The 18,427-nt window shown below is 39.7% G+C and overlaps 1 protein-coding gene across 10 annotated transcripts in view; it reads left to right on the top strand.

Moving 5' to 3' along the window:
* The window catches only part of FAT3 (FAT atypical cadherin 3), a 399,017-nt gene that overhangs the window by 197,196 nt on the left and 183,394 nt on the right, over window positions 1-18,427 (top strand). The window lies entirely within an intron of this gene.

Genomic DNA, 18,427 nt, shown 5'->3' with positions numbered 1-18,427 from the left:
TTCATAAGTGGGTCTTTGCCAAAAATGTTAATTGAATTCCTATTGCAACTTCCATGTACTTCTTTTTTCCTAAAATAAGACTGAATTGTTCAGGTTTGGTAGTTTTCCCATGCTGTTGTGGTTTCAGAATTACTGCAGGATCACTTTTCCCAGCCTCCAAAGGGAGACATTCCCCCTGCATCACTGTGTCCATGGTGTTGGTGGTGTGAAACGCAGGGTGCTGACTCTGCCTGGCACCCAGTCCTCAGCCCTGCCTTCTCTAGAGGTCCGCTCAAGTCATGGCCCTTGAGAAATTGTTTTGTTAGGACAAGATAAATCTTCCCCAGAAATTGTGGAGCTGTCAGGATGTGAAAGTACTCTAAATGAATAACAGTCTGATCTTATTACTTTAGAGTTTATCCTTTCCCCACCTTGAATTCTGTTGCAATCTTTCATTCGGTCAAAATTGATTTGTAGGATAGATGACACAGCAACCCCGGGTGAAATCACCAAAAATATCTGGAAATGATTTTTAGAAGTGACTTTTGAGAATCCATTTTAGATGCCTGTGCAAATACATTCTTCCCTGATTTTGGTGTGGTCTCCTCACATGGCTCCTGGATTGAATGCTTTGGTGCTGTGCACGTGGCACATGCAGCAGGCTGTCTCCATCAGAGCTGGTGTAGAAGAACCCCAACTTCATTTTCTCTTTTAATTTAATAATTAAGAACAAACAAACAAACAAAAAAACCCAAACAAACAAATAAATCCCACTCATGTCTCATGAATACTTTGGAAAAAATGGGCTATAAATGTAACACCTTCAAAGGAAAGAGGTTCATCCTGCTTTCAGTGAAGTCACTGGGATTCTTGCCATTGCTGCAGATGGGTGTGGGATTGAACCCGTAGTGATTGTCTGAGTGTGAAATGAGAAAGTATATTTAGCCAGGTTCATTTGAAATTATTAGGCAGATTCTCATCAGTTGGAGCTGATTTCTGTGGCCTTTCAGCATATTGACCATAAATCATGTCACGAGTATTAAATACCCCCTTCCCCCCCATATGTACCTCGTCCATTTAAAGGGATTACAATTTAACATAGAAAAAGTATTTGAAATCTCTGCCACTGGAGTGGCAGTTTACTGGATCCAGTTTACTGGATTTCAGTAATTACTTTGACTTTAGGAAAAAATAAGTAGTTTAAGTTATTTTCCTTTTTTTTTTTTTACTATATTGTATTACTGATTTTCATGCTATTGTTTTGTTCACTTTTGTAATGTAATTAATTCTATGTATTTATTTGTTGATGAATGTGATTTTTTTTACTAGACCTTCCAGCATAGTGCACGGGAGCTGCTCTATTTTTCCTGCTTGTGATATTTTCTGGTTTAGAGATGGAAGGAGAGTTTTTGTGGAGGTTTTGCAGTGTTACAGGACAGTAACAGAATAAACAGATTCATAGGCTTTAGGTCAGAGGGGTATTATATCACCTGCTCTGACCCTTTCATGGTAAACATGGTAGAAAATCACCTAATTACTCCTTTGCTGAGGTATCTAACTGGTGTTTGACTAAAGCCTGTATTCCAGGAAGACACCGATTTAAAGGCTACAAGACTATTTTTAAGCATCTCCTGATGCTTATCTCTTGTATGGTTTGAAATGTCTTGTTTATTTTTCATTGAATTTGTCTGCCTCTTCTCTCCACCGTTAGATTTATTGTACTTTTCTCAGCTGGAATAAAAAACCCTTTACTCCGTAGTTATTTCTCCCTGTGCAGGTACTTCTATGCATTAATCCAATTATTAATTAATTAACGATGGTAGAGTTTTTAATGCAGAGAGGAAAAGAAGCAATGATTTAATTGGTGCTATATTGTCTTTGACTTACATGTAGAAAAAATGCAGGCTGTTCTGCCTCCATAAAGCCATTTGTGGTCACAGTCTAAACGTGACTTTCAGAGTCCTCCCTGCTCAAGTCTGAAACATGCAGGAAAAACCAGGGTCAGGTGAAGAGGTGGGTATGAAGTAGCTCTGAGGACCTTCTCAACATCAGCAGCAGCAGCTGCCAATGAAACAAATAAGGTGTGCCAGCTTATTGTTCACAAAAATTATTGCTTGTGGCTGATAGATAAATTATTGCCACGGTAAGCTGATAGATGCTTAATTTCTTCTTGTTGTAGGTAGGAAGTGAATACATGTGGCTTACCATTTGTCACCCACCATGGCTATTCCCCCTTCTTCAAGGACAAATTATCCCACTGTTTTTATGGCTAGAGATGGAAGGTTCTTGGCTTGGGGGCAATTATCCCCTTTAATGCTTCCTTTGTAATCAAAAGGTGGAAAATCTGGTGGTGTCTCCAAATTTGTAGGAGGTATCTTTGGGGTAAGGAATCTAGAAGATGTAAGCTTTCTAAACATCGCAGTACGTATTTAAATTTAAAAAAAAAATGTAAACCCAAGTTCTGATATTTCCAGAATATACAGTGGGTGCTCTTAGAAACTACAGTTTTTCTGTTGTGCTCCCACTGATCACAAATTCATGCACACTGTGAGCCCAGCCAATGTGGGTTTATCAGCTGCAGATGATGAGCAGTGTTGTATAGAGCACAGAGGAGGAGAGGTCTGCTGTGAACCATCAGCTAAGCACTGCAATCATGTTTGCTCACCAAAGTGTCAGGCACTGGTGTCCCTGCTGTCCCTTGATGCTCTCCCATCCAGTTCATGGCTTCTGTCCTATGAACAGGATAGTTCTGGCTTCCTTACCCGCTGGCAAGACTTTGCTAATGCCACAGGAGCCAATAGATCATAGGTAGTTGTCTTTTTGGAAAACAAGCTATCTTGGGTGAGGGGTTGGCTTTAGTTGAATGAAGGAAAGTGGGGGAAGAGGCACAAGTTAGAACTTTGCTCCTCTGAATTCCAGTTACAAGTCGGAACCACAAGATGTTGCAGTGTTTGCTCTAGCAGGCTGGCAGTTAACTCACTTGTGTGTTAGCACATCCTTGTTAACCTGAAATGTGGGGTAGTTAAGTCCTGGATTCCCTCCTTAGCTCTGCCATAAGGCTTGTGCACGATCTGGAAGTGTCTCTTGGAGCAGCTTCCCCTGCACAGGGGTCAGGACTTTTCCCCATCCAGCTGCCTTCACGCCAGCAGTGCAAGGCTGGTGCCCCCGCACAGACAGAAAGCCTGACCCAGCCCCCAGAAGGAGCTGCAGCCCCTGAGAGAATGGGAGTATCAGAAGCACAAAAAGAAAATACATTTTTGTTGTTTTCATTTGCCTTCTGGTTTAGGGCAGACTGAACAGATTTCAAACTTCAGATCCACAAATACAGCTTTTTTCTGGGGATTGTTTTCATTTTGTTTCTTGTAAATGAAAGCTGAGTCTCGTAATTACCAAGAGTCTCAAGACTTTGGCTAAATACGGAGCATCGGGAAAGCAATGACAAATCCTTGACAGGACCCATAACTGGCAGTGAAGTATGTGGTGACACTTGTGTGCTCGGTCCTCACAATGAGATTCTGTGTCTGAAAGCACGACTTTATGACTGTGAGCAGCAGCAGTAATGATCCCCTTCTTCCTCACAGTGCTCTTGTGTGAGTTATTTCATTACTGCCTGTAATGTGCTTTGAGACCTTGGATTGAAGAGCAGGGTGATTATGATGGTAGTTTAATAATACTGTTTAGAAGGATGTAGTACGCTGCGGCACTGGCTTTCATGGAAACACAATCTGCATTCAGTGGAAATGTTCTCCATCACCAAAGTCAACTCCCAGATTCAAAGTCACACTTGGCATTGCTGCTGCTCCATCTTCAGCAGCTTTTGGGGAGCTCAGAGTGCGGCATGGTCATCTTCCAGTGCCCAGCTCTGTGGCAGGACAGATTGTTCTCACCCATCCTCTGTTCTCACTGAGATCTTTGCATTTAGAGCTCTCTGGTTTGGGACAAGAGGATTTGCCTCAGGACACCAGTCCTTCTCCTCTGTTTTCCACCATTGCCTGGTTTTATATTGCTCCATGCCAAGAGGCTGCTGTGATACTGTTTGGATTATCCCTGCACCTGCCTCCAGACAGAGATTTTTGTGATTGCTTTCTCAGGTTTCAGTGTGACTTTTAGGTGGCGATCACCTCTTGCAGCTTGGTCTGCTGGCTTTTGAGGAGGAAGCAATACCTTCTATCACAGGCTTCAACACCAGAAAGAGCTGTTGTGGTTTGACACAACCTGTTTTTAGAGGGAACATGGGGATTTCATTGCCTCCCCAGGGCCCACACCCACAGAACAGGTTTCCTGGTACTGGTACCTCTGAGGCAGCTCCTGCTCTCTATGGGGATGTGACGTCTGGGTGCTGTGCCAGCTCCCCAGCTTCCCCCTGCCTGTGCTGCTGTCAGTCTGCCCAAGGACCTGAGCTCGTTCCCAGTCACAGAGAGTTTTGCAGATGTTGCAGTATTGCTCAGTATCTGCAGAAAAGGAAATTTCAAAACATCCTTATTCCATCCAGTTATGTGACCTTTTATGTATTTTGCCACTTTCAAGGCTATTGTGCTCTTTTGCCTATTATCTCCTTTTTTTTTTAACAAAGGCAGATGTAAGGTAATCGAAAAATACCATTTACCACTTAAATTGGTGCCTGAATTACTGTAATGTCTGTACTATAGCATCTTGAAGTTTGTTCTTATTCAGATTTTTACATTAATCTTTTATGCCACGGCATTTAAATACCTTTCAAAAATGCATTAACCAATCCATTTAACATTTCCAATAAGATACAGACTTGTTCTATATAAAAAATACTAATATACTGTTCAATTCTCAAGTTGATTTAAATAATATAAACCAGAAACTTAAAAAACCTCTTCAGAATGCCTCTTAATGAAGGCACAGAGAGGGCAGATCTTCCCATTCTGACTTCAGTTGGAGGGTGTGAGTGAGTCTTTGAAGGTTCTAGAAAAATAACTTAGCTTTTGGAAACTCACTGCCAGTATGGGAAGTAGGATCCATGGCCACTGACTAGAAGAAGGTAAAAAGGAGGGAGAGATTTTGGGGTAGGAATTGTCAAAACTTCATCTCTATTGCCCTTCCTCCATCTGTCTTCCGTCTCCCACCACTTCTGGGCATCACAGGACAAGTAGCCTGAGAAATCTCTTCATTTTCCCCTCTAGACCAAATTTGGCAACACTTTCAGAAAAGAGAGAGGAAAAGAGAGGTGTGAAATTATATTCATTTTATGGCATCTGGCTTGTTTTCATTTTTTGCTTGTCCTGAGTCTGGAACAATTAGTCTTGGTCCACATTTAGGACTGTTTTAGTATAAATGATGTAAATATAAAAGCTGGTCTCTGCCACCAAAGTCATGCAGGTTTCTTCCTTATTTGGTCACAGAAAATGAGAAATGGCAAGGAGCTTTCAAATTTGGCTTTTCAGATTGATTCCTGCCCAGATGTGTCATGTGAGACAGATAAATGAAGTTTAATGATAAATTCCAAAGGGAAAGGAAGAATTAGGAGGGATGTGTCTGAAAATACAACATCTTTGCCAGCCAGCTATATACTAGAATATAATTTCTGATTGATTATCATCTAGTAACAATTAAACATCTTTAACCTTTTCAACCTCCTGTGATTTGGTGCATTAATGAAAAATGTAAAATGGAGCATCCATCTTTGTGAAGAGGTTACAGAGAAGAAAAATGGTTGTGAGACTTACCAAGGTTTCATTTATATAGCAAATCTGGTTATTACTTAAATTGTCTACCAGAACACAGTGAGACAGTATCCAGAGAAAGAATTTTCTTCTGACACTACATAATGATAAGACTTGAAAACTGAGAGGAATACAGTGACAGGAATTGGTGGGGGTTTTAGTTGGCCTTTTAACTGAGAGGAATACAGTGACAGGAATTGGTGGGGGCCAATTTAGTTGGCCTTTTATTTTTTTTTTTCCTTTTCCTGTGTTAATATTAATAAAGATTTAAAGTACTATTTTAATCACAACTTTTAACTTTTATCATAATAGTCTAGATGTCTAGAGCTGTATTTTTTACAAGTAAACAGACAGTTTCGTATTTGTAAGGACATCAAAAACTTACAGCTCAATTTCACCATTCAGGACTGATTTGCCTTGTTCTCATATTGAAAAAAAAGCAACTGTTGCCATGTGGGCTGGAAAGTGATCTGTAATGACTAATCGACTGCAAACATACACCACTTGGGTATTGAAGCAGATAAAATTGCCAGGCATTTTTTAAATCAGGGTCTCAATATTTTTTTCTCCCCAGATGCTCTCTGCTCTAGCAAGTGCTTGCTATTCAGCAGGCATTAAAGAGGAACACTTAGCCATTTCTAAGAACAGATTGATTAGTTTAATCTCTTTCTTTGAAGGTGAACAAAAAGCACTGTACATTTTGTATATCACAGTGATCTCCTGAAATGAGGCTGTATGGCTTTTCTGAGTCTGCCTGGTCTGCCTCTGCTGCAGCTGTTGGCATATAAATAAAATAGGCTGTGGGCTTCTCCAGGGGTCTGTGCTGCTCACACTCTTCTAGATCATGGTGGCCTCAGCCTTCATCTGAATTCCCTGAGGTCTCCACAGCAGGGACTTGTCTAACAAGGGAGAATCTCTGTACCAGCCCAAGGAGGCACACTGCATAAAGCTTCAGTCCTGCTTGGTGCTTGTCTTGCATCTCAGCCTGAGCTTTGTCAGGCATCTCACAGTAGTTTTCTAGCAACAAAACAAACAGCTTCATGTTATATTTGCCATCTTCACTTCTGGGCTGTAGCCACATGATTTCATTAATGCACCTTCTGCCATTCTCTCATGAAGTGTGTGTCAGAATTTTAAACCATAGCCTGCTAAAGCTCACCCAGGTAGTCAGCACTTGAGCTGCTATGAGGGACAGTGCAGAGCCTGGATAAATTCAGCTCTGGAGGCATCAGGTGTAAGGCTGAAAGCCAAGCACTGCACAAACTTCTGTTCCTCAGGCTCCTGAAACCACAGTTCAGCATTTTCAGAGATGTCACATAGGAAGTGCCTCAGCTTTGGCTTGAGTGCACAGGCATGGAGGGAAGGGCAGTGGATGGGGCATGGGTGGGAAGACTTGGTGATGGTGAAGGCTCACTATGGGAGATGAGGGAAAACTTTTTATCTTCCAAACCATCCACAAGCAGCATGGCAGCACTCACCAGCACTGTAAACTGGCAGTGGACATAGTGTAAGAGATCCAGCCCAGGCTCAGTTCACCCCCATTGTGGTGCAGAAGGAAGTTAGAGGTGGATAAGGGCCTGAAAAGTGGGATGGGGAACATCAGCTAAACTTCATGTTATGAGGTCCAGGAGACTGTAATCAGAAATCAAAGGGAGAGGACAGCTTATCTGCCCACCCCATTTCTTTTTATGCTTATATTTGTTTATAAATCTCATTCTGATGAGAGCAACCTCAAGGTTTCTGAATTCTCCGGGTTGGCTGTGCTGGTAACAGTGGAGCAATGTCCTTTGTGTTTTTCACCTGCTCTGCCTTGGCATGCTGAGAACAATCCTTTCATTCTATTAAAGCCTAAAATGACTTCCTAGGTCTGGAGTCCCAGCATCATACTCCTCTTGATCAGAATTACTTCTGGGGCTATAAAGAACAAAGTGCACAGCTTCAGAGCATGCTGGGTAGCTTTCTTCGGTGCCACAGTAACCTATTAGGAAGTGGAATAATGATGAACACTACAGCTTTACATAGTATTTTGAACAAGATATAAAGAGACAGTAAACCACGGGGAAGGGAACTCTGTGAGTTATTGGTCATTTTTTTATGCTGTCAAGTAGCTTTGTACAAATCATACACAGTTTGAGCTTTCTTCTGAACAGCTCCTGGATATAATTGGTGAAGATGTCTCTCAAGGCAGGTTTGACAAAAGGGCAAACTTCTCGTTTTCCTCATTTTCAGGACATTGACCAAAATGTCCTGAAGTGCCTGATTAATGTCTCAGCAACAAGGTGCAGGAGGTTCACAGCACAGGCTGCAGCTGTGTCTGTCAGTGTGGTGCCTTGCCACACATGCACACACCACAAGCAGCATGTCTACTTTGTTTTCCTCCACTTTAAGTATGTTTTAGAGTTTTTTTCTGCTAAGACATCTGGACGTGAAGATCCTTGCAATTGTACTAGCAGTCATAAAAAGTAGGTGGTCTGTTCTTTGTTGCAAAAGAAATAGCATCTGTGTGTGGAGGGGGTTGGGGGTGTCAAAGCATTTCCCCTCTTGTATTTCAAATAACAGAAGGAGACCTCCATTTCTATGACCTTTCAGTTGAAAACAATTTATTTCTGGACAGTCTTTTAACACCCAGTGTAAATTTCAGGGTTCTTTAACAGACCATTTTTTTAGCGTTCTGTAACAAAATCTGAATGAGAGAAAATGAGGCATTTCATTGTTAAAAGGCATTGATTTTGTGAAAAGTCAGCTATATCAGAGACTCATAGAATTGTTTAACTTGGAAAAGACCTTTAGGATCATCAGGCCCAACTGCTGGCACTCAAAAAGATCACTGTGTCACAATATATACATTATTCTTCCCATTTGTTGCCTATTCCTATGTATGCTGTAGCTCTGTGGGCATCTGGGTTTGGAGAGCAAACTTTCTAGGTCGTCGCTTTTACACAGGCAGCTAAATATGTTCTGAAGTGCTGGGGCTCTGGATACAGATGAAGATTCAATGCAGAAAATGCAGCATGCGTAAAAGGAGTGTCATATATTAAAACAATTAAAAAAAAAAAGGATATTTGCAAGCGTAAGATGAAATTTAGAATTGTTTTACATTAAAGGTGATGTGGTAATCTGGTGCCAAAATGTCACTAGAGAACAAGTTTTAGCCCTTCTCATTGTACTTTGTGAGAAACAGCTTTGCAAAGTTCATTGTTCAGTGAGACCTCACTATAGAGGATTATTTCTATATGGATAAAGAGACAGCATACTCTGAATTCACTGCCATACACACTGAAAAGGCATAGCACACCTTTTCTTATTTGTTGTTATTTTAATCCCTCTTCTTACATTTGTCTAGGTTTTCTATTTCTACTTTTACTAATTGTTATGAGGCAACAGCTGAAGATACACTTTATAGTGCAGTTATTGAGCTGTTCAAGGAGAGGCACATCTTCAACATAAAAGGAATGTCTAAATCTAAGAGAGAGTTTGCCTGAGGCTTCCAAAATATTACTCAGATGCCAGCACATAGAAAATACCAGCAGCTCCTGGTGAGACGTGTGCATTGGATCAGAGTACAAATGTGCATTATTCTCAGGATTGCATGAAGATAAAGGAGAGAAGGATGCAGTAAAAACAGTCAAGTGAAGAAGCAGTGTCTGTTGCTGCAGATAAGTTTTTTTGGAAGGGAGTGCAGAGTCCTGGATGCAAGAAGCTGGGTTGCATGGGTGACATTTCTAGTGCAGGAGGCACCATGAGGAAAGTAGGGCATTTTGAGCATATGAAAGAGAGAGGTGTGCTGAACTTCATTAGGAATTCCAGTCACTTCTTGAGTACAAGACAAGATAGACAATGTATTTTGCTGTTTAATCACTTTACTTGTTCCCTATACAATCCACACAAAGGTTAAGCGTCTTTATTTTTTCTTTAAATAAAAGTGGGCAGCAGTGCAAGACAGAGAAGTCACTGAAGACTCTATTTTAACAAGGTAGCTAGATGGTGGAATTATTTTAGATTTGCTTTGGGTTCTGATTTAAGGGAAATCTTTTCACCTACAGCATCTTTTTCTGTGTTAATGTTACTGGACTGTTTGAACCGAAATTTACTTACGCATTTACTCACAAAGGCAACCAGAATTGGCTTTTACAGCTTTTCCCACTGTTGTGCATGGTACCTGTTGTACAAGCCTCAGTGTCATAAACTTTTTAATTATTTTTTTTAAAGAAGACTACTCCTACAACCCAAAATATATTTGTCAACTGCAAAAGTCAGGATGGACAGAGAGAAGTTCTTTGAATTAAGTGTTTTGCATCTGCTGGAAGACAGGACCTCAAGGTCTCACTTTTTACTTTGATTTCGATTCTGGTTTCAGCTGGTATAGAGTTAATTTTCATCTTATTAGCTGGTGCAGTGATGTGTTTTGGATTTAGTATAAGAATAGTGTTGGTTACATGTTGATTTTTAAGTTCCTGCTGAGCAGTGCTCACCCTAAGTCGAGGACTTGTAGTGTCCCGTGCTCTGCCGGGGAGGAGGTGCACAAGAGCTGGGAAGGAGTACAGCCAGGAGAGCTGCCTGAGCTGGCCATGGCACAGGTAATCATGCTTAGTTTATAAACTGGGGGGAGTTGGCCCCAGTAGGTGCTGACCACTGCCTGGGGACATGCTGAGTGTTGGTCATCCAGTGGTGAGCGACTGTAATGGCTATCACTTGCTTCTCTGGCACGTGAGAGCAACTCGAGGGCAATTTCCTATTGCTTGTTACTTCTAAGAAGAGATTGAGCCACATCTGGCTATAGCCTCCTTTCAGAGATTTGAAGAGGACAGTAAGATCCCTCCTCAGCCTCCTTTTGTCCTGGAGGATAAACATTCCCATCTCCCTCAGCAGCTCTTCATCTGATTTGTGCTCCACACCCTACCCCAACTCTGTTGCCCTTCCCTCTGCTCCAGTACCTCAATGTCTTTCTTGTATTGAGGTGCCCAGAACTGAATTGAGCACACATTCAAGATGTGGCCTAACCAGATACATGTATTTTTATATATATGTGTGTGTGTGTGTGTGATCCTTACTATAGACATATTGTTTTCATAAGGCAAAAACAAAAATTAGAAAGTGCCTGGGAAAAAATGGGAGTAACATGTGCTTTGGCAGATTTCTGTCTCATGTAGTATTTTATTTTGTGTTTAGAATCTATAGATATGTAATTCTAAATGTGTGCAAAAAGGCCTCCATATTGTCAGTACCTTATATTATAAATACAATTTCTATTCCATTAATAATGCAGAATGTTCTATAGAAAGTGCAGATATAAAAGAACATTGCTAAGTATAGTTAATAACTGAAGATAAGTGTAACTTGAATATTTTCCTTTATTAAAACTCAGAACAGGCATCCTGAGAGTGGCTTTTGAATTAGCAGGACCAAAACCTTATGTTTTATTTGACCACATTTTGAGCTGAAAATAAACAAGGTGATGACATTAAAATCCTGAAAGCAGCAGCAGTGTTCCAGCATCCTACCGTGTCCCTTGTGCTTTATGGTTTGCAACCCACACGGAGGTTTAGATCCAACACAATTTAAAAAGTCAAGTAGTCCCACTCCAAAATGAGAGGTGGCAGTTATCACAGCCTTTCAGAATGTGTATAATTATGATATTCTGCTGTTATAATTATGAAATGTGTTTCTGAGCACGTGTTGCATTCTCCAAAGAGCCCTTTCCCTATGGGATCATGTTTAAAAGCCCCAGAGACTCCTTCTGATTGCTTTGCTTCTGCACATACTTAATTTATAGGTTAGCAGGGAGAGAACTATATGAAATCTTTATTTTGAGGTGATGTTCTGAAAGTGTGCTTTATTTTGTGTAGTTGGGGTTTTTTGCAGCACAGTTCCAAACTTGGAGGAGAATCCATCTTTCATTAAACATGAGGTTGTTAAATCGCGTTGTTATGGTGTTGTTGTTTTCCTCACATCAGTCATTTTTTCTCTGCAGAAGCTGAAGATAAGGTGTGGTTTGTGTCTTCTCTCACAAATGGCTGTAGAACTGTTTCGAATCCTCCCCCATTGCATAATGCAGTTAAAACCTCATGCATATATGTGGGGGGAAAAAAAAGCACTTGAAATTCCAAACATTAAACTAATGTGTCAAAGAAAATGGGAGTGCTTTTTTTTTCATAGTAAAGTAGTTAATTCTTTTGGTAATAGTAATTATGTCACATTTGTTCAGTAGCACGTATTAAGCAAGCCTGTGTAACCTCTGTGCCCCTTCACATGTTTCACTGCTTGTATTTGCTGAGTGCTCAGAGCAGGGGCATAAAATACTAAGTTGAGCCCAAATGGTAAATATTCAAACTGAAGCATGGTGCATCATTAATTAAAATTAATGGCATTTGCATTTTAAATGGCTGCATTTGCGTGTTGGTGCTGTCGGGCCATTAGGAGGATGTTTTCTGTCTCAGCACAACCCTTTGTTGCATGGTGGAGAAGGATGGGAGGGTCCCCTGGGCTGCATCTTGACCTGTATTGGTGAGGTATTTGTTCCTGGCTGAGGCTGTCTTTGCACAAAGATACACTGAGTGCAAGCAAGAATAAATTTGTGCGAGTAATGTACTTTAAACACGGTGTCACTTTAGTGTTCAGCGTGATCCCAATCTATTTATAATCCATTAAAATGATATAGTGATATTCAATATTGTATGGATTCAGCCGCTTTTTGTAAGATGAGTAGTAAATTTATGTGATGTTCTTTAACATCCCTCTTTCCAAATGCCTAAGAGCCAGTATCTTATCTATGCTTTACGTAGAAACACAATCACAAAAGGACAACTGTTTCTGGAATAATGAATCTGTTTGTACATTGATCTCACTGCCAGTTTCTTCTTACCGTCTCCTAGAGCAGTCCAGTGATATTTGCATGGCAGCAAATCCTTTGAAATAGTGATTTGTCCATAAATTTATTAGAAAACCAAATTAGTTTGTCCATCCTAAAACTACCAAAACCTGTGATGAGCCACTTGCTCAGGCACTGGGAGGTTCACAAAATTTGTAGTTTTCACATAGTGACTAGAAATCAGCAGTTCAGTTCTCTGACTAGCATTTCATTAATTTAAGAAATTAGCTAGTATTATATTTTTGCTATACTTAATCTGTCATTTCATAGTAAGTAATACCTAATTTTAAAAATATTATTTATGAACTTTGTAACTGAATTCTAGTTAGCCTCCCAGGGCAATTTGGTGATGGAATAAAATGTTAAACAAAGTAATAAAAGTAATCTAGAACAAGAAAATTACAAATGTACTATAGGAAAGCACAGAACTTCTCTAAAGCGTGTGCAGATTTAATGTACTGTCCTGGTTAAAAACAGGTTTCCAATTTAGTGTTTAGTTACAATTCAGTGTGTTTTAATGATTACCAACCATTGGACTGAATCTTACTTTAGAAAAATAACTAAAAAGTACAGCTGCAAAGCAAAATTAGAATTGATTAATTAAATTAATGTTTCCTGCTTGCTGATTTAAATCATGATTAGAAGGAATGATTTAAGTCTCTTATTTATATCATATTGTGCAGTATGGAGACTTGCAATCCAAGTCCAGAGATGTTATTTCCTATTCCAGAATCACAGAACTGCCTCTAGTAAACCACACTTGAGTTTTGGAGTCCTCGTCTTCACTGGTTGAGGAATTTTTTTCTTCTTCCTCTGCTTAAACAAAGTACATTGATATCACAAATTGCCTAATTGTTGTTTTCCTTGGCCTCTTTATGCTGCCTACATACTGTTGGCTTTGGGGTTTGGGGTTTTTTTTGTCTGAAATTTCTCTTGTTTTACTTGTCCTTGCCCACTGCCACGACACCCTCTTCAACAGCTCTTGCCAGCACTTGGAGCAGGACAGTATGGATAGATGTTAATACTGGAACTGCTGTGCTTAAGGAATTACTCTCATCAGCTGTGCTTGAGGAATTGCTCTCATCAGCGGACCCTGGTGGTGGACATCAGATGCTCTTGACTGATGACAACACAAAAATCACCATGGGGTAGTTTAAAGCTTGCATGATTTCGTTTGCATTGGCAGCAGGGTAGGAGCATGCACGCAGTTCCTCATGATAAATCTGTAAAGTGCAGTAATTTTGATTGCACTGACCTTGCCTGTGGCTGGCTGTTTGTGTGTCTGGAGGTTGAGCATGGCTTAGAATGTATGGTGTGACTTTGTATGATAAGACTTTTTTGTGAACTTCTCAGTTTCATTTAAGGGAATAGTCTTGTGCAGCTGGAGAGCAGCTGTAGTCACGGCAGACAGAAGGCATGAAGGCTTTCACTGTAACCTGCAGGTTAATCTCTGTCACACCATTACAGAAAATACAAGAGATCATAATGAAATCTTCAGGTTTCTTGAATGTCACTTGCCTAAAGCCTGAAGGAATAAATATGAGAAGCTCTCTAACTGATTTTAAAGAGGGAGAAAATGTGCAGATTATGTTCACTCAAACATCCAAGGTTATTTTTTTCCTTTTTGAAACATTCATAATTCTTCTGATAAGTAAATTTGATTATGTGTAATGCAAAAGGGAATGTAAAATGCAGTGTCCTCTTTTCTTTGTACTTCTGTTTCAAAGAGCAGAAATGGCACTCCTGGGGTTAAGAATGCTCAGAACATCCTCTCATCACATATTATAATTATGTGGGGCAGTTTCGTAGAATGGTTGGAGTTTGTCCTAGAAGTCTTTTAGTGGGATCCTGCCCTAGTGAGTAATAAATGGAGTCTTCTCAAGGAAAGGAGATTTTTTAAAGGAAAATGAAAGCAAATCCAAAGACTTGGAGCTCAAAGAACAAATATTATGTTGTCAGTGTCCCTAAATTAACCAAGTGACTGACATATGCTTTAAAGGATTTTTACGTTAGGGTCAGAAGGGATTGTGTCATTCTCCTTCAGCTCAAGAACTTGTGTATCCTTTCATACATCCCTAATGTACTAGAGTTTCCCATGACTTTCTTCATAAATTCTAGTGATGTGAAGTAGAACTGTTTGGAAAAAAGAAAAAAAAATATTTATTGTTATTATCATTGTTACATTTGTTAAGATAAAAGTTATAAGTGATACCAGGTTTTATGCTTAGAACGGAAAATACTTCCATTCTTCTGATATAAAGTTGAAACCACTATTTTCCTCCATGGAGACAAGTCTTCCATCTGTAGGTGCCTTGCATCTCCATAGGAAGCATGCAGCACAGGGCATTGTTGGAAGTTTAATACCAGATTATTCTCAGTCAGCCACTCACTTCTTTCAAATAACCCTGTTAACTGTCTAAAAATGATGTGAAGGAGATAATGTCCAGCAAAGCAGGTAAATTGAGAGGAAACAATAATGAAGGATTTCATTATATGGATTATTTAAATTTTAAATGTGTATACTTTGGAATGCAGGGCTCATTCATTATAAAATGTATACACCCTCATGGCTTTTGGCTGTGGATATTTAGAAGTCCTTGTGGCTCACTTGCAACAGAGATCACAAAAGCCTCAGTTTGTAAAATAGGAACCAATTGCATAGAAGAGAGGGATTGGGAGGTGTTTTGATCCTGCTTTACTGTTAGAAGTTATAACCTTACATCATGAACTTTTCCATGCTAGCTCAGTTGCTTTCATAATAGATCTATCAGAGTAGCTGTCATTTTTCTGTGACAGTGGCTAATGTTTGACATTCCAGAAAGTGGACAGGAATGTATGTGTTCACCCAGCTCTTTGGTCAAGCATTGTCTTTTTATTTATGCCTAATCTCAGTGTGTTTCCATTTTGATTATTGACTGCAGTTCAAGCAAGAGAAAGAAAGCTGCAGAAACTCAAGAACCAGACGAAGTTTCATTTGCCTGTTAGTGGAGGAGCTTGGATGTCTGTATGTTTATTTAAGAGTACCTGTGGCAGAAATTGAATTGTTCTGGCCTTAACACATCAAGTTGCTTCTGCCCATTATTTATCTGTTGCATGTGCTAGGAGCTCTTAAAATGTGAAAAGTAGAAATGAATGCTCCTGTGAGTAGGGATTCTGATTTGTATATTATTTTTTAAGTGCTATAGAATACTTCAAGATGAAAGATGACACATGAATAGCCACATGAGATTGAATGTTAACTTTAAGCATTAAACCAAAAATACCTTGATTTCCTGGAACCACAAATCTTGGCAGAATCACTTCAGTGTTTATCCTTGCCTTTTATGTAGATGAAAGACTACCCATTTTATTGTGTTTTATTCTCTCGGAATGAGATCTTAATGACTGAGACCCAATCTGATATACGTAGCCATTACATTCCATTACCACTTTCTGTAACAGTGGAAATTTGCCAAATCACTTTAGACAGAATTTTGTCTTGCACGATGTGCTGCTTACTAATTGCCTGCAGCCTTCAGTGCTGTAGTAGCTATCCATCAGGGGAAAGCGTCTTTGGCAGTGCACATCCCATTGAGTGACACTGAGGTTCTGATCATCACTACAGGCTCCCTTCTTCTGAAGGACATGCTTGAAGGTGTCAGGACTACAGGTCATTTCCAAGCTTTCTGGATTCCTCTGCCATAAATGGATTTTTCACTTTTAACTTTGTTAGATTGTTGATAGATTTCCTAAGGGAAGCTCAAGAAAATGTCCCTTGGGAGTCAAAGGTTTTTATCTTTTTAGGAAAACTTACTTTCTAGAGTGTCTAGGAAATTCTCCGCCTTGCCATACTTCAATGTGATGCATTACAGGCAATTTTGGTGAAAACAAGTATATAAATGGACCCCAGCATACTGGTCTTACATGACCACTTAGTCATATCTCTTGCAGTCTCCAGCAAAGTTCCTTGGTGAATGTTGTATTTCCAAGTCATTGTCTCTGAGACCTTGAAAGTTTTGATGTTTTGTTTGTTTGGGTTTTTTTTTTTAAGTAGAGAAAATAACCCCATTTGCATGTCTGTGACTTACCCCTTTTAGCCTTCTATTTCAGACTGTCAGTATGTGATTTTGAAGCTGCTAGGTTTTTGCTAGGGCTGGTTTAGGTCATCTTCAACAAGATTAATTTTCTAATAGTTTGCTTCAAAGGGCAGAGATAGCCATCAGTGTGTCCTCTCATTTGATACTTTCTGGAAAAGGGCACATTCATTTCCACCATTTGCTCAAAGTGGTCTCCAACAGTAAAGCTCCTGTTAGAATATTATTTATGGAACACAGAAGTATTTCAAAGTCCAACCTGATTAACTAAAGTGGCTCTTCTCTGTAATCCATTACTCTAAGCTGATGTTTGATAGATGGATGGTTATTGCCCTGTTTGTATTTAAAGCAGTTATTTCTCCTGTTATAAATTTGCTGTCAGAGTTATTTCCAGCTTCTGAAAAGCTAGCCTAACCTTTTTAGAAAAACTGAGTGTTTTGAAATATTAAAATACAAAATGTATTCTGTGTTCATGAAAAGAATAAGAAAAAAGCAATTGATACGAAGATTAACACTTCTAGTTTTATTTAAAAGACAGGTAGGTGTGATACTTGTGGACATGGTTTAGTGATGGACTTGGCAGTGCTGGGTTAATGGTTGAACTCGATGATCTTAGAGGTCCTAAATGATTTGACTTTTCTAAATACAGCCAAAATCTTCCCTAATCACTGATGGTAGAGCAGCAGTTCTGTGGCACTGGCTGTCCTTACTGTAGTTTCAGTAGCAGTAAAGTAGTGAAAATAGAGTAGTACTATAGGTGGTTGCTTCTGCCCTCTCAGAGACATGTTTGCTGTAAGGAGTAGTGGGAATCAGATGTGTCCTTGAAATTCGTTTTGTTTGCACCTCACTTCTGAGCTGGATATTGTTTTTTAGATCTTTCTGCAAGGATGATAAATGCTTTATTTTTGAGATAGTCATTTGACTTTCCTCTGAAGAGAAAATACTGTTACCCGTTTAGCCCAGAGAAGACACAATTTTAGGGCCTGGTGACAATATTTAGAAAAATACATACAGTACACAACAAAAGAACAGAATGCTTGGTATCAGTTCCCTGCATTGCATGAATTTTCTTTGCCATCTCTGCAAGCTAGGGACATGTTTATAAAGCACAGTTTCTTTTCTGTAGTAAAAAAAAAAAATAGATGTCTTAGAAATTTTCTTCTTCTCTCCCCGAGACCACCTCAGAATTGTTGTATACGTTATCCTCCCAAAACCATGTGCCCAAGTCTATGAAGCTGCCAGATACATATTTTTTTTTGCTGCCTAACACTTTAGTCTCCTTTCTTTTTGTTTTATCCCTCAGAGTCCCAAGTATCCGAGGACAGCAGTGCAGCAAAGTTGGCTGTGCTCTTGTCCAGCACAGCTCTTACAGTGTCTTCATGAGGGCTCATTGCAAACCACAGCACCTGCATGAACTGGAGAAAGGCTTGTGCAGCCGCTACCTGCTGTCCCAGAAAATCAATCTTACACTGCTGCTGTGGTTAACACAGTGTTCCTTGTCTTTCTATTGGTCACTACATTTAGAAATAGTAACCAGAGAAGTGTTCTTCCAGCCATGGTGGGCCATTGCAGGAGCTTTGTTGTCTGCACTTGCTAAAAAGTCCTTCAGGTCTCATATTTCTAAAGTAGTGATGAATTCAGTTTTAAAAGTCTGTTAATTTTAATTTTAAAGTCTACTTACCTCATTGATAGTAGAGCCTTATAGTAGAGGACTCTTTAGGAAAACTAATGCTGCCTAAAGATTAGTACACCTTTTGGCCTCAAATGTGCAAGATTACCAAATTGAAATGGATATGGGGTTTGTATTAGCATTT

The sequence above is a fragment of the Passer montanus genome, unplaced genomic scaffold (genome assembly GCF_014805655.1).
Source record: "Passer montanus isolate IOZ18808 unplaced genomic scaffold, ASM1480565v1 scaffold4, whole genome shotgun sequence".
Taxonomy (NCBI): Eukaryota; Metazoa; Chordata; class Aves; order Passeriformes; family Passeridae; genus Passer; species Passer montanus.
This window is presented reverse-complemented; position numbering and strand designations above follow the sequence as displayed.